Source organism: Electrona antarctica (genome assembly GCF_951216825.1).
Source record: "Electrona antarctica genome assembly, chromosome: 23".
NCBI lineage: Eukaryota > Metazoa > Chordata > Actinopteri > Myctophiformes > Myctophidae > Electrona > Electrona antarctica.
In genome coordinates this window covers 31,002,149-31,019,204 of record NC_136804.1, presented here as the reverse complement: position 1 = coordinate 31,019,204, position 17,056 = coordinate 31,002,149, and the positions used below count along the sequence as shown (strand labels likewise).

General features: G+C 42.8%; 1 long non-coding RNA gene across 1 annotated transcript in view; it reads right to left on the bottom strand.

Annotated features, from left to right (window-relative positions):
• Positions 1-17,056, bottom strand: part of LOC306916580 — a 144,595-nt gene that overhangs the window by 122,258 nt on the left and 5,281 nt on the right. The window lies entirely within an intron of this gene.

The following is a 17,056-nucleotide window of genomic DNA, read 5'->3' as shown; positions in this document are numbered from 1 at the left end:
TCAAAGGCGCACACGGTACATATTCTTTATTGTGTTCTTTTGAGTGTAATGTGTTTGTTGTGTATTGCCTAATGTTGCTGTAATGTAGAAATATGGACTTTGTTTGATTATTTGAATGCACATGTGTGGACTCACTAATCACGGTTTACAATGTGTATGGACTCAAAACTGAACAAAATGTCATTGTTTCTTTATTATAGTTTTCACGGTGTCTTGGTGACTGGAGGAGTTGAAAGTCGCATGACAAATAAAACCAATATCAGACATCTGTATGATGCGTGGACTTACTTGAACCTGTACAGTTACAGTGAAAACGTAACGCCCAGCGTGGTTCACCAGAGAAAACGGCATGCCAGCGTGGTCCCAGAGGGATGGAGAGAATGTAACACGGCACGCCAACATTGTGGTAAAAGAGACTGACAGAAGTGGAACATTACCAACGTGTCGCTGTCTCGCGGACGCAGAGAGAACGTCCGACGAAAGAAAAGACAGTACGCTTTGAAGAACTGAAGCTGCAGTGGCGCGGTGTCACCAAGAGAGGGTAGCGTTGATCAGTGTACACTACAGTTCTACAAGAGACTTGTGTGCGCATCATCGCTACATTATACAAGCGGAGGGAGGCAAGATTGCGTCATCATCCCAGACGTCAAGGTTTTTACAGTGCAACATAACAAACAAACAAAAGGGTCATAAAATAAATGTATACATGAAGACAAAAGAAAGAAAAAAGAATAGCAAGTTATGTGTGCTGTATTGATGTATCTATTTTTGTATCTGTTTTGAGTTGACAGTTCATTAGCATTGCTAATTGAAGGTTGTTGTAAACGGTTGCACTTGAGAGTTTCTGTGTACCCTTACTATAAGTTCATGGTATATCCAGCAGGTTATACAACATAATTATGCCTGCCCCTGGTGGAAAACCTCAAGAAGATGAGAAAGAAATTGAGTCTCTTCAGAAAGAATATGGCAAACTAAAAGAACAACTTGAAACAGAATGTGATGACAAAGAAAGGGAAAGCCAAACACTAATAGGTGAAATTCATGCTAAACTACAAATACTCCAAGTCTCAGAAGAGACCCTTACATCAAAACAAGCCGAAACACGGAAATCAACTAGAGTGAAAACTTTAACTCCAAAAATGCAGGAGCTGAAACAACAAGAGATTTCCAAAATGGAGGATAAATTCGACTTTATGTATGAACGTTGGAAAGGAAATGTGAGAACTGCACGTGCAGGTCTGAAATTTGAGTGCTCTGATAGTGACTTGACTGAATTGATTGACTGTGTTGAAGCGTCAGGAAAACAATTGGAAGATGCGTATAACAATATACGAGCACAGTCAGCACCTTCTACTGAGATTAGGAGAAAAATAGACGGCTGCGTGTACCTAACAGGAGACCTGATGGAGCTATTGAAATTACGTCAGAAAGAAGTTGGATTGGAATTTAATGCGGAGGCAGAAATGAAAAGACTCAATGCAGTGTTTGACAAAGAATATGCCCAGTCCTTAATAGAGACTACATCAACTAAATCTACTGTTGGGAGGCAACACTCAAAATATGGATATGGATCAGAACACCCAAGTGTTTCAGCAAAAATTGCAGATTGTGCAGCAGAATTGGCTGCAAAACAAGCAGAAATGCAGATGGAGGATGTTATTGCTGCACAAAAACAAGCTATGGCAGCACAGCAGCGAGCTATGGAAGCAGAGATGGCAGCACAGCAACAAGCTATGGCAACAGAGCTCAAAAAGCTAGAAAATCAGAGGGATATTCAAGTACTAACTGCCAAGCTTAAGGCATACTCGGAAGCAGACTCAAGCGAGAGCAGTGAGGAGAGATCAGTTCGTAGCAAAATGGTCATTCTTCAGCCAGTACTAAAAAATGAAAGAACAGAAATAAAAAGCGAAAACAAGACAGACATACAAGGTGCAAGCAAGAAAGAAATAAAAAATGAAAGTGGAAATAAGACAGACATACAAAGTGCAAGCAAGAAAGAAATAAAAAATGAAAGAACATGTAAGGACTATGTACAGTCAAATAATACCAACAACGAAGTGTCATTAGTTCAAGCCCTTCATGACACAATGGTGCTTACCAGACTGCCTGCACCTGAGCCCTCTATCTTCACAGGTGACCCACTGAACTTCTTAGAGTGGAGCGTGAGCTTCAAGGCATTAATTGAACGCCGCTGCTCAAACACAGCAGACAGGCTCTTTTATTTGCAAAAATATGTCGGTGGAGAGGCACGTTCTGTGTTGGAGGGAAGCTTCTTCAGGAAGGATGAAGAAGCCTACGATCAGTCATGGGAGGCACTGAATGAACGCTATGGCCACCCCTTTATAATCCAGCGTGCCTTTAGAGATAAACTGAAGAACTGGCCAAGGATTGGTTCACGAGAGTCAATTAAACTAAGACAGTTTGGTGATTTTCTTAAAGCTTGCAGCAATGCCATACCACATGTGAAGGGGCTTCAATCGTTGAACGACTGGGAAAAGAATCAAGAGATGCTCCACAAACTCCCTGACTGGGTGACCTCTCGGTGGAATCGCATAGTCTCAAGATGCCTGAAAGAAAAGGAGGATTACCCTAGTTTCAAAGAATTTGCAGAGTTTATTGCACAAGAAGCATATATTGCATGCAATCCAGTGAGCTCCTTACATGCGCTGAAACATATGGAAGAGAGGCACCCAAAGGCAAATGTGTTGGTCACAAACTTAAGTACCAGAGATGAGCCAAAAACAGTGGCAAAGACACACAGTGCAGGAGGGAGTAGTTCGGAGGACACTTCTGAAGATGAGGAAGTAAAATCTCCCTCAGCATCCTCAAACACAGTCAAATGTGTATGCTGTGGAGAGAGCCACTTCATCTACAAATGCAAGACGTTCTGTGACAAGTCTGTTGAAGATAAGAAAAAGTTCATATTCGAAAATAACCTATGTTTTGGATGTCTTCGAAGAGGACATGTATCGAAAGACTGCAAGCAAAAGGCCACTTGCAACATATGTAAGAAATACCATCCGACACCCCTTCATGAAAGGTTCCCTCAGTCTGGAAGAGGAGATGGAAGTCTCGAAGGAAGAGAGCCAGTATACGTACAAAACGGTACCGGAGCGTAAAGTGGACAATAAACATGAAGTGCCGATACATGCTGATAAAGACATGAAGGAGACACCTGATAGAAGGAGATTACATGTTCTCAAGTTCATATTCAACAACAGTGAAGTGTTGGAGTCAAGTCCTGACAGTAAGCAAGCCAGTGGAGTTTCAGAGGTGGATCATGACAAGCTCCCAACCAAGCCAGTGGTGGGAGTAAATTGGAATGTGAACAGTGACACATTCTCCATCTTAGAGAGGAGCCAAAAATGTGGTTTAATATTTGAACTAGTGTACCTGCAAATACTTACCTGTGTGGAGGGAAGAAAAGGGGAAAGTATTGCATTTTTTACCTATGAGGGTTAAAAGTCTTGACCTAAGAGTTAAGAGGTCGGTTCAGGAAATTACTGAATTTATTACAAATATGTAAACCCTAAATTGCAGTAATTGGTGGGAGTGTAACTGTCCCAGAATGAGAGACAGTGGTTTCAGGTATAAACTTGAATTATATTAAATGTTATTTTGTGTGCAACATTTATGATCACACTTGGACAAAAAGGTTGATTTCATTATGAATAAATAGAATTAAAAACGACAATAAATATGTTAAAAGGTTATATCGCAAGGTAAAAATGCACCCTATGCAAAAGGGGATCACATGATTAGAGTGTCACGTCACTCACGTGACGTCACCTATCAGTAAGGGTCAGAGGTTGAACTGAGTTCCTGGAGAGAAGTTGTATTTTTGGGAACGTCAGAGAGAGACAAATATTCAGTAATCTGCACATGGTTCAAAGGCGCACACGGTACATATTCTTTATTGTGTTCTTTTGAGTGTAATGTGTTTGTTGTGTATTGCCTAATGTTGCTGTAATGTAGAAATATGGACTTTGTTTGATTATTTGAATGCACATGTGTGGACTCACTAATCACGGTTTACAATGTGTATGGACTCAAAACTGAACAAAATGTCATTGTTTCTTTATTATAGTTTTCACGGTGTCTTGGTGACTGGAGGAGTTGAAAGTCGCATGACAAATAAAACCAATATCAGACATCTGTATGATGCGTGGACTTACTTGAACCTGTACAGTTACATAAATGATTACTATATTTACCCAGGGTATCTGGGCTAAGCTCAAGAACTTGTTTCCAGCCAGGCCCTGCTCATAGAACACATTTCATCGTGGTGGTTCAATGCCTTGTTCAAGGGCACTTCAGCGGTGGTAATTTTAACGTGTCGGACCGCTGATTCGAACTGGCAACCTTCCGGTATCAAGACCGCTCCGCTATCCGTTCGGCCACCGCTGCCACAGCATGCAACGACCATGATATAGGTCTACTGTACATACAACATCCTACTGTACATACAACATCCTACTGTACCTACTGTACACACAACATCCTACTGTACATACAACATCTGCAATAAAGGTTTATTTTACCAGACTATACTATGGCCTCCGAGACCATTGACTATATAGGCCTATAGCCTTTTGCTTTTCCGTGATTTTCGCCTTTTTTTCAAATCCTCCGAAATCGGGAAAAACTACATGCTATAGTATGCCCTCCCAGACCATGGACTATTGCTGTATTTGGGTAAAGTGGTGATAAGATAAGAACACATTGAGCTGTATTTGGGTAAAGTGATAATATAAGAACACATTCAAGTATCTCACAATGTATAAAGTTCCCAAACCAATTTTTGCAGAAGAAATATACGTGTGAGAACTTTCTCAAACAAAAATAAGAGACTCTCATTTTGTTCTGGGTCTAGTGAACAGAAATCATATGGAATAAATAGACTTGGGAACCTAACTGTCGGGAGTACAAACACAGTAGAGAACCTGAGGGTTATCATCTATGAAAAGGATGAACAATGAGCAGAACATTTAAATAAACCATGTAAATACAACAAATTGAGCAGAGCACTGCAGGGACTTGAACCCCGTTCTGGTAAACCAGGAGTACCACACCAGTGCCTTAGTTTGTTTTGTTGTAATTTACAGGTCCATTATTTTCATCTTGTTCTCAAATCCTGCAAAATCATGAAAAACGTCGTGCAGTCCGAAACCATGGACTATAGTATCCCCTTCTTTTTTCTTTTTTTTTAATCCTCCAAAATCATGAAAATCACACCCGTGTGAAGTAAGTGGTGCAACTCCGTTGGGCATACTATAGAGCGTCGCAGTCCCGCCCCCTCAAGAGACCCGGAAAATAAATCCCTGTTAATTTTCCTCATCAGAAAGTATTTATTTAAAGCCCTCCGAGACCTTGGACTATAGCCTTTCGTATTCCAGGATTTTCACCTTTTTTTCAAATCCTCAACAATGATGAAGACTCACGCACTATAGCGTGTCGCTCAATGACCTTGACCAATATCAATGACCTTGAGAGTATAAATGACCTTGACTAGTATAAATAACCTTCATAAGACTCGTAAATTACCTTGACCAGTATAGATGACCTTGACCGACCTTGACCAGTATAGATGACCTTGACCAGTATAAATGTCCTTGACCAGTATAAATTACCTTCATAAGACTAGTAAATGACCTTCACCAGTATAAATGAAAGGATTTTCACCTTTTTTTTCAAATCCTCCGAAATCGTGAAAAACGACATACTATAGCATGCCCTCTGACCATGGACTATAGCCTTTTGTTTTTCCTTGATTTTCACCTTTTTTCAAATCCTCAACAATGATGAAGAATCGCGCACTATAGCGCGCCGCTCAATGACCTTGACCAATATCAATGACCTTGAGCAGTATAAATGACCTTCATAAGACTAATAAATGACCTTGACCAGTATAAATGACCTTGACAATTATAAATGACCTTGACCAGTATAAATGACCTTGACCAGTATGCGGTCCGTGACCATGGATTATAGCCTTTTGCTTTTCCGTGATTTTCACCTTTTTTCAAATCCTCCGAAATCGTGAAAAACGATGCCCTCCGACACCATGGACTATAGCCTTTCGCTTTTCCGCGATTTTCACCTTTTTTCAAATCCTCCAAAATCATAAAAAACGACATACATGCCCTCCGACACCATGGACTATAGCCTTTCGCTTTTCCACGATTTTCACCTTTTTTTCAAATCCTCTGAAATCGTGCAAAACGACATACTATATAGATGGGTCCCAATTCATTATAATCGTGCACTTGGTGACAAGTTTTTGTTTTTTGGCATGGTGTTAGGTATGGTTATAAGGTTTTCAAAAAGCATCGCAAACGAGTTGGGCTCGCCCCCTAGTGGTCCGTTTGCAATGAATCTAATATTAAATGGGCCAGTATATGGTTAAAAACCATAATAATGGATAAAAGAAAAACATTCAATGGATTCTATTAGTATTGGCTATGCTAAATAACATTAAAAATGTAGGAAAAAATAACTTCTGGAAAGGCATCATTTTCAAGATGGCGTCCACAGTGGCCTCAGTTGAGCTTAAAATGCCTATAAACTGGGTGTAAGAGCCATGAATTGGTTTGGTTATGTTGATTATACATTGGTCAATGAAATGAGTAGGCTGTCACTGGTGTTGTGGATGATTGACGGGCATAGGGGCGGACCCAAGGTTACCTTTAACATCACCTGTTCACCTGCTGTGGTGTGTGGGACGCCATACCTTTTGTTGACCGCTTTATACCACTTCATTTTGCTTTCTTTTATTTACGTTGATCGCTGTGATTACTTTGATTTATGTTTGAGCACCCTTTGAGTCATTCATATTGCTTTAATAAACCCCTTAAACGCATTGTTTTGGATCCAGCGAATTCCTTTTGTTTGTGAAGCGGAGCGCGTCTGACAACCTGGCCCATCCCATCGCCTCTCAGCGACTTAGGTTATTTTCTCATGTAGTCGCTTTACACTGGGATTGAATACATAACAAATCATAACAATTATGCACTTGGTGACAAGTTTTAGATATTTGGCATGATGTTAGGTATGGGCATAATGTTTTCAAAAACCATCGCAAACACGTTGGGCTCGCCCCCTAGTGGTCTGTTTGCAATGAATCCAATGCTGGCCTATTTAACATTGGATTCATCGCAAACGGACCATGGGCGGGCTTGCTGGCTAGCTAGCATGCTGGGCTCCCCGGGGGAAGCTTTGGGAAGGATCTCTAGGGGCATCAGCTTGTGTTGAGCCTACCAACGGCGTCTACCTTGATCTCCGTCCTAAGAAAGAAAGACAGAAAAAGAAAGACACACATAAACCCAACTATGCAGCTTCCACCTGAGGAACCGAGACGCGGAAAAATAACTGAGCGTCACTTGGGATGGTCACAAACTCTCCAACCATACCCTCCCCATGTATCTTGGAGTTACACTGGACAGGACACTCTCCTTCAAAAAACACCTGGAGAACACAAAAGCCACGGTCAACACCCGCAATAACATCCTGCGAAAACTAGTGAACTCCAAGTGGGGCGCAGACCCACAAACAATCCGTGCAACTGCCATGGCCCTGTCTTTCTCTACAGCAGAGTATGCCTGCTCAAGTTGGAGCCGATCACGTGCATTTATGCGCTAGCCGGCACCTCCCCCCCGCACATCAGGCGACTGTGTATCGCTCAAGATGAATGGAGAACACAGGAGATAGACAGTGAAGTTGGGGATGAACGGAGGAAAGTCTGGAAGGAAATGATAGAGGACACCAACATGACAATAAACAGCAGGAAGGCATGGGCCACAATCCGCCTTCTTGGCAAAGACCACACCACCCATAATCACAATGGTCACAGCAAACTCTGTTGCATCACAACTGGTGGTCAAAAGTCGTAACAAACACCGCTGCCGACCCACAGGAGAACACCATCACACAGTGGTATCAGACCAACCACAATCAGCCAGCCCTCAAACCAAACCCTTTGACCTAGAAGAACTCGAAACTGCAATGGGAAAGTTTAAATCTGGAAAAGTAGCAGGGATTGATGACATAATGGCAGAATGATACAGCACCTGGGACCTAACGCAAAGACCTGGCTCCTGGGGATGCTGAACACATGCATGGCACAGATAACCATCCCTTCTGTCTGGAGAAAGGCCAAAGTGGTTGCAATCCCCAAACATGGCAAATACCCATCATCCCCAAAGAGCTACCGACCCATTTCCCACCTCTGCATCACCTACAAGCTCTATGAGAGGCTGCTACTCCAACGCCTCATGCCACTCATAGACACCAAGCTGACTAAAGACCAAGCTGGTTTCTGTCCCGGCCGCTCCTGTGCTGGACAGAGCTCAACCTCACCCAACACATTGAGGATGGGTCTGAGGGAAAACAAATAACTGGAGCAGCATTCATAGATCTCTCTGCTGCCTACAACACTGTCCAACACCGCACAATGGTCAGGAAACTACTGGACATGACTGGTGACCTGGACCTGTGTCAAGTCATCAAAAGCCACCTCAACAACAGGCGCTTCTATGTCCAGTTAAATGACCAGAGGAGTAAATGGTTCTGTTGCTGCAAGGCAGGGCGGGGCAGACCGGGCCAGGCAGACAGAAAGCCAGGCCTCGAGAGAGGCCTGGCTGAGCTGACTAACCCTTGGCTGCAATGGCTGAAGTGCGCTGGCTTGGCAGCCTGACTTTCTACACTGGCTGACTGGCGGGGCTGGCTGGCTGCGTTGGCTGACTGAGCGGGCTTGCTGGCTAGAGCCTTCCAACGGCGTCTACCTTGATCTCCGTCCTAAGAAAGAAAGACAGAAAAAGAAACACACAAATTCAGAACGACTTACCCTCTATATTTAATAAAACAATACAGGAATCCTGTATTGCAGGGGTGCCCAAAAGGTACATCGTGATCTACCAGTAGATCACAAAGGCTGTGCAGGTAGACCACATGGCCCCTGTATATAATCTATCACTTGAATTAAGGTGACTTGATTGATTGACATAAAAAAGGCCTGTCAGCTCAAATGTTGCACACAAACATCAGTAGCATTACAAAGTTATTGTGACAGTAATAATTGCTATAGTGTGTGTTCAGTAACAGTGTTAAATAGTTCTATATTGTGCAGTAATGATTGCTATAGAGTGTGTTCAGTAATAGTGTTAAATAGTTCTATATTGTGCAGTAATGATTGCTATAGAGTGTGTTCAGTAACAGTGTTAAATAGTTCTATATTGTGACAGTAATCATTGCTATAGAGTGTGTTCAGTAACAGTGTTAAATAGCTCTATATTGTGCAGTAATCATTGCTATAGTGTGTGTGTTCAGTAACAGTGTTAAACAGCTCTATATTGTGACAGTAATCATTGCTATAGTGCGTGTTCAGTAACAGGAATATTCCTGTCTCTCCAGCTCTTTAATGAATAGTAAAGGGACAAAACTTCAGCCAATCAGGAGCAAGTAGCTATTTATGAGCTTAATGTTCCAGTTCTCATTTTGTCTGTTACATTACAATTCCACTTGTTTAATCTGTATCCCGACTGCGTTCCTGATGCAATGATTACGGTCACACTATAGAGCTATTTAACACTATTACTGAACACACACTATAGCAATGATTACTGTCACACTATAGAGCTATTTAACACTGTTACTGAACACACACTATAGCTATGATTACTGTCACAATACAGAGCAATTTAATTTAGGTAACCAAATTAACCCCAATAGTAGATATTTACACTCTCAATAGTTTAATTGTCGTTAAGCATCTGCATTACTTAATCTCCAAAAAACTACACAATTAGAGAATGTAGAAGACTGCTACTTCTGGTCGTTTGTTTGTACTATTTTGATAATATTTATATATATGTAGGCCTATATATGTTGATCCACGGACCACCATTTGATGGCATTTAGCCTCTCAGACCCATTTGAGCCACTGACTGACTGACCACCATTGTGAGAGGCTCAAATGCTGAATAAATAATCGACTAGATGTGAAAAGAGTATTGTTTGTTGTTTGGTTGGGAAAAGGACAAACATTGTTTGGGATCAAACAAACATTCTTTGGAATTGGCGGGAAGCGATCCCAGGTCCTCATGTAAACAGACGGCCGAGACTAACAAATCGGCTACAGTAACATAAATAAACTAATTCGGCAGATTACACACAAATTATTCTAAATTCTCTAATTGTGATGTTACTTATGTTATTTAAGTACTGCCCTGTTGAAACGTGTTCCTATAGTCGAATGGTTAGAGTCGGAGCCTAGTAAGCACAGGGCCCGAGTTCTCGCCCCAGTCGAGGCATAAGTCTGTTTCCTTTTTACCAACCAAACAAACATCATACCCATTTGAGCCACTGGCCACCATCGTGAGAGTCAAATGGGTGGTCCGTGGCTCAAATGCTGAATAGAATGGACCTTTTGACCAGATGTGAAATGTATTTTGTTTGTTTGGTTGGTAAAAAGGAAAAAGACAAATGCCTCGAACGGGGCGAGAACTCGAGCCCTCGTGTTTACAAAGCGGTGACTCTAACCACTCCACTATACAGGAGCATTACATATATAAACAATATAACAAGTAACAACAACAAAAAGCGTTAGGTATTCTTCTTCTTGTGATTTCGGGCAGACTGGATGCCTTCCGGCACATTGCTGCCCTCGCTCCGCAGGTTGGGAATATATCCCCTTTGGTGTTCTCCTCAGTTAGAAATATTTACAGTGCCCACCCGAATTATCCCTTTACCGTCATTTCCCTTCTGTTACTCAGCCACATTTGGCTGAGTTGGTGCGAACCCCTCTCTCAGGGTACTGTCCAGCTCTTCAGCACTGATGTCTTCCACCTTCAAAAACCTCCTAGCTGCGTCAAGCACCATTTTAATCCTTTCGGACTTGCTTTGTATTTCAACGGCATAGTTCACCACCATAGCTATGAAAGCCAGGAAACACCTTTTGTCCATGCCCATGGTCCTCTCATCTCCATTCCTCATCTCCACTGGTTCCTTTGGCTCTGCCACTCGTTCCTCCACCTCCAGTCTCTTGACAGCATCGGCGTATGTCATGCCCTTTTCTTTTCTCCGTATCCTACTCACTGCCACTTCCTTCACTCTCTTAGGGCACTGCATTGTTCCTGTATGATGGCTCCCTTCACAGTTTACACACTTTGGTTGACCCTGATGCTGTTCTTCACATTTTCCCTCACAGTTTATCCCTCCACACTTTCTGCATCTGCTTTTCCCCCTGCACACTGCGGCCACATGCCCATACTCTTGGCAACAGAAGCATCGCAGTGGCGCTTCCTCGAACGGCCTCACTCGGTAGCATATGTAGTCCACACATACTCTCTCCGGCAACTCTCCTTCAAAGGACAAACATATTGAATTGCTGTCCTCCTTTCTCCCCTCTCTGCTCCGTTTCATCCTCCTGGCTTCACACACGCCGTCACTGTGGACAAATGCCTCACTATCTATTGATAGGGGGACCCCACTAATCACTCCCCTTTTCTTTGGTTTTTCTCCTAACCTGAAACATTTAACACTGGCGCCCTCGTATTCCGTTATCCCCAACATGTCTTCCATCTGCTCCTTTGTTCTGCACTTAGTTACTACCAGTCCACTCCTTGTCACCCTTACTTCCCTTATTTTTCCAACTTTTCCTACGATATACTTGCCTACCCCGTGAGGATCTCTGAAAATCCCATTTGAGGCGCCCTCAGTTTTCATTCCAACCACAAAACTCTCCTCTTGCCTGTGGCTGTCATCCCTTTCTGAGCTAGAGGTGTCGTTCCTCCTCCTCTTATTTTCCAGCCCTCGTCTCGAGTCTCGCTCCTTTTGGGCTTCGCGACCCGGCGCCGGCTCCATAACCTCTTCCTCATCATCTTGTCCTTCACTCTCACCATGGACACTCTCACTACTGTAGTACGATGGCTCAGTCGGCTTGTACACTTCCTCAATCGGACCCGAGATGTACGACGGCTCAGTTGGGTTGTACCCCCCCCTCGTCCACCGTCACCTTTCGCTGCCGTCCCTTCTTTTTCCTCCCTTTTCGCCCGCCTCCTGTGTCCTCCGCCATCCCTCAGCTCAATTTTCCTAGTTCAAGTTTCCCGCAACCAGCCGCATCAAACACCGAGGTCCCCGTGCCACGTCACCGGTGTGTTTGTCCGACGGCGAAGTAATAAAAGCGGGTCATATTTGCATGTTGTGGAATTGTAAACAGCTGAAACCAATATTATATCAGTATTCTGACATTAACCTGAGGGCCGCAATAAGTGAAGGTGGGGGCCGCATGTGGCCCCCGGGCCGCCAGTTGCCCATGTATGCCCTAGCCTAGGCCATAGTTTGACACGTCACATGCTACTCAAAGCAGAATTAAAATTTGGGAATTTTGCCTTATTTTGGTTCCTTGGTTGTTGGAGCATCTGACCTTGTGAACACATTTGTGACATCTAACTAAGAGGGGGAGGGGGGGGGGGCTTAAACTTTTTTACAGGGGCCAGTTTCAAATTGCAGCCGCCCCTAAAAAACAAGCCCGAAGGAATTACGTGAATATACAGACTTTACACATCAGATATTTGCAATACAATATTGGAGGGAAAAAAGTGAACAATTTGGAAACATTTTTTAAATGTATATATAGGCTATAGGGTAAGTGTAGGAGAGCACACCTAGAAATCATGCGTATGCACAGTGAGGTGAGGTGCGTAGTCCGGACCGAAACGTTGCCTCATTAAATAAGAAAATACTCATGTACCGAGCAAATACACAGTGTGCGGGTGTACCTTTATTGCTTTCATAAATGTAGGGTAAGTGAAATTTCAGCAGAAATAAAATAAAATAAAATAAAAAATTGGCTCCAATACTTTCAAGTGACTTTACAGGAAAAACAAGCTTAAAGTCGCTTATAATAAGCAGACCTGGCAACACTGCCTGCCACCCGACGACTCCATCCATCCATCTTCTTTTCGAAGTTAAGTGAGCCTGGGACCGAGGCTACCATCCATCCCATAGGCCGGGGTGAACGCTCACGCTGTGATTGGCTGGCTGGTTGTCAGTCTGCATGGTTGGTTGGAGGTTGCCTGACAACCAAAACAACTACCCAATCACAGCGAGAGACCGTGTCTCCGGGCTATGGGATGTAGTAAAGGAGACGCTGGGTGTTTACCAAGCAACCAAAGAAACAAGTCTATTGAAAGGTCTCTGCGGTTGGTCAGTGAAAACCTGCAGTTTGACTGAAACAAACAATCTGTTGTAAGTAAAACCGTTTAGTTGTTATGGATGAGAACTATGAAGGAGTTATTAGAGGGAGCTGGAGGAAAGGGATGGTCAATACATACCGTATTGTTGTACCGTTAGCAAAATTACCATGGCAACCAAAGGATGCAATTCATATACTTCTCTGTGCACAACACTGTTGTGCAATGAAGTATAAATGTATCCTAGGGTGCATCTCACTAGTCAACACACAATGAAGTATAAATGTCTCCTAGGGTGCATCTCACTAGCCAACACACAATGAAGTATAAATGTCTCCTAGGGTGCATCTCACTAGTCAACACACAATGAAGTATAAATGTCTCCTAGGGTGCATCTCACTAGTCAACACACAATGAAGTATAAATGTCTCCTAGGGTGCATCTCACTAGTCAACACACAATGAAGTATAAATGTCTCCTAGGGTGCATCTCACTAGTCAACACACAATGAAGTATAAATGTCTCCTAGGGTGCATCTCACTAGTCAACACACAATGAAGTATAAATGTCTCCTAGGGTGCATCTCACTAGTCAACACACAATGAAGTATAAATGTCTCCTAGGGTGCATCTCACTAGCCAACACACAATGCAGTATAAATGTCTCCTAGGGTGCATCTCACTAGTCAACACACAATGAAGTATAAATGTCTCCTAGGGTGCATCTCACTAGTCAACACACAATGAAGTATAAATGTCTCCTAGGGTGCATCTCACTAGTCAACACACAATGAAGTATAAATGTCTCCTAGGCCTCACTAGTCAACACACAATGAAGTATAAATGTCTCCTAGGGTGCATCTCACTAGTCAACACACAATGAAGTATAAATGTCTCCTAGGCCTCCCTAGCCAACACACAATGAAGTATAAATGTCTCCTAGGGTGCATCTCACTAGTCAACACACAATGAAGTATAAATGTCTCCTAGGGTGCATCTCACTAGTCAACACACAATGAAGTATAAATGTCTCCTAGGCCTCATTAGCCAACACACAATGAAGTATAAATATCTCCTAGGGTGCATCTCACTAGCCAACACACAATGAAGTATAAATGTATCCTAGGGTGCATCTCACTAGTCAACACACAATGAAGTATAAATGTCTCCTAGGCCTCAATAGTCAACACACAATGAAGTATAAATGTCTCCTAGGCCTCACTAGTCAACACACAATGAAGTATAAATGTCTCCTAGGGTGCATCTCACTAGTCAACACACAATGAAGTATAAATGTCTCCTAGGGTGCATCTCACTAGTCAACACACAATGAAGTATAAATGTCTCCTAGGGTGCATCTCACTAGTCAACACACAATGAAGTATAAATGTCTCCTAGGCCTCACTAGTCAACACACAATGAAGTATAAATGTCTCCTAGGGTGCATCTCACTAGTCAACACACAATGAAGTATAAATGTCTCCTAGGCCTCCCTAGCCAACACACAATGAAGTATAAATGTCTCCTAGGGTGCATCTCACTAGTCAACACACAATGAAGTATAAATGTCTCCTAGGGTGCATCTCACTAGCCAACACACAATGAAGTATAAATGTCTCCTAGGGTGCATCTCACTAGTCAACACACAATGAAGTATAAATGTCTCCTAGGCCTCATTAGCCAACACACAATGAAGTATAAATATCTCCTAGGGTGCATCTCACTAGCCAACACACAATGAAGTATAAATGTCTCCTAGGGTGCATCTCACTAGTCAACACACAATGAAGTATAAATGTCTCCTAGGCCTCAATAGTCAACACACAATGAAGTATAAATGTCTCCTAGGCCTCACTAGTCAACACACAATGAAGTATAAATGTCTCCTAGGGTGCATCTCACTAGTCAACACACAATGAAGTATAAATGTCTCCTAGGGTGCATCTCACTAGCCAACACACAATGAAGTATAAATGTCTCCTAGGGTGCATCTCACTAGTCAACACACAATGAAGTATAAATGTCTCCTAGGGTGCATCTCACTAGTCAACACACAATGAAGTATAAATGTCTCCTAGGGTGCATCTCACTAGTCAACACACAATGAAGTATAAATGTCTCCTAGGCCTCACTAGTCAACACACAATGAAGTATAAATGTCTCCTAGGGTGCATCTCACTAGTCAACACACAATGAAGTATAAATGTCTCCTAGGCCTCACTAGCCAACACACAATGAAGTATAAATGTCTCCTAGGGTGCATCTCACTAGTCAACACACAATGAAGTATAAATGTCTCCTAGGGTGCATCTCACTAGCCAACACACAATGAAGTATAAATGTCTCCTAGGGTGCATCTCACTAGTCAACACACAATGAAGTATAAATGTCTCCTAGGGTGCATCTCACTAGTCAACACACAATGAAGTATAAATGTCTCCTAGGGTGCATCTCACTAGTCAACACACAATGAAGTATAAATGTCTCCTAGGGTGCATCTCACTAGTCAACACACAATGAAGTATAAATGTGTCCTAGGCCTCACTAGTCAACACACAATGAAGTATAAATGTCTCCTAGGGTGCATCTCACTAGCCAACACACAATGAAGTATAAATGTCTCCTAGGGTGCATCTCACTAGCCAACACACAATGAAGTATAAATGTCTCCTAGGCCTCACTAGCCAACACACAATGAAGTATAAATGTCTCCTAGGGTGCATCTCACTAGTCAACACACAAGAGGAGGTTGACTGAACTGAAACCAGCGCTCCCCAAAACAACAGGTTTGGAGATCTGTTGGGACTTGATTACATTAAACAGTCACCCGTGCGACCAGTCTCAATGTTTGTAAACAAATAATTGGTCTATAGACCTCTTAGGACTCACCTCACCCCTGCTCATGATGCTAGGGTGGCCTGGGTGGGATGGCTCAGCGTAGAGGACAGAGTACAGCAACTTGAAAAGGGTCTGGACTACAGATACACATTACAACACAGATAATGTACATCACACTACTGGGTCTGGACTACAGTAGCCGCAATGTGCAACTCTCGATTTTTTTATAATGGGATGAATCTAGAGTTGCAATACCCTCCATTGACTCCCCACTCATCCATTTGCGTTCACGATCTGCTTGTCTTAAACTACGTTAAACTCACCAACATTGCAGCTGTAGTCCAAGCTTGAATTATCCTCTTTCAATCTGCCGAGCTTGTTTTTCATAAAAATCCCCCGTAGACATGTTATGAGCTACTTTCTGTCAAGAAGAAGAAATGTTGAGTTTGGAAGCGCTCGTTTTTATTAAGGGGTCGCGCTGCTGCCTCCTGCATTATGTGCAAATGCGAAACAGATGCATGCAGGGCCGTTCAGTGACTTACGACGAGCGCTTCCAAACTCCAGCACTTAGAAAAAGAATCACTTGCACAGAATTTCTTGACAGAAAGTAGCTCAAAACATGTCTACGGGGGAATTTTATGAAAAACAAGCTCGGCAGATTGAAAGAGGATAATTCAAGCTTGGACTACAGCTGCAATGTTGGTGAGTTTAACGTTGTTTAAGACAAGCAGATTGCAAACGCAAATGGATGAGTGTGGAGTCAATGGAGGGTATTGCAACTCTAGATTCATCCCATTATAAAAAAATCTAGAGTTGCAAATTGCGGCTAGGACTACAGATACACATTACAACAGAGATACCCACTACTACAATGGGTAACGCATTAGAGATCTATAAGGGTCCAATTGGTTACCATCTCTCCATCATTTAGCTGCATGGGGACCACCTGGAACCCCCTCAAGGACCACTGGTTGAAAACCAGTGCCTTACAGAGGAGAGGAAACCTGAGACCAAACAATGAATCAAGCT